We start from the raw sequence: 825 nt of genomic DNA on the forward strand, positions 1-825 counted from the left end.
TCCTTGATTTGACCCCATGTATGCATCGTCGAACGGCTTGTTGCGAGGGCTGGGGGGGACAGGCAGTATCGGGGCCCCGCTGCCCCGAAACTCCGGGAGCAGGGGTCTGTGCCCTCCCCGCCCTGCGTGGCAGGCCGCCGGTGGCCTCGCTGGCCCTTGGCCACGGGCGGCGGGAACAGCTCTGCCCGCGGGAACCACGCGTCTGGGCGACGGCCGCCCGCAAGCGCGCTCCGTCGGCTTCGAAGGGCGGTTTTGGGGGGCGGTGGTGATGGGGAGGTGGCACTTCCCTCCGAGGTGCGGCTCCCTGGCGCGGCGGCGTGGCCCAGGAGGCGGCGGGCCGGGGGTTACCGGGACGTTTGTGGCTTTTCCTGATGAAGGGCCCGATTCGGGACGTTTAATTATCGGGGGTTTTTTTGCGAACGGTTTCCCTCAGCGGGCGCGGAGGTGGGTGCCACCGGCAAGGCCGGCCGGCTGCCCCGGCGCCCCCCGGCCCCGGGCCGCTACCGGTACCGGTACCGGTACCGCCGCCGCCTGCGCCCACCCCGTGCTGCAGGGGGCGCTGCCGCGGGGGGACGCGCGGCCCGCCCGCCTCCGCCTGTCAACGGCGAGCAGCTGCTGCCCCGGGGCGCGAGCCGGCGCCGCGCCCTCCCGATTGGCTGCCGATGACATCACCGCCCCGGCGCCCGGCGGGCCGGCCACGCCTCCGTCCCCGCCCCCTCGCCCGCCGCCTCGCCGCTATTGGCCGGCGAGGCCGCCCGTCGCCGCCCGCCCCGCCCCCGCCGAGCCGTACATTTACGCGGTAGCAAAAGAGAAAGTAACGAGGAT

Source organism: Platalea leucorodia (assembly GCF_965183815.1).
Source record: "Platalea leucorodia genome assembly, chromosome: 3".
In the NCBI taxonomy this organism is placed as follows: domain Eukaryota; kingdom Metazoa; phylum Chordata; class Aves; order Pelecaniformes; family Threskiornithidae; genus Platalea; species Platalea leucorodia.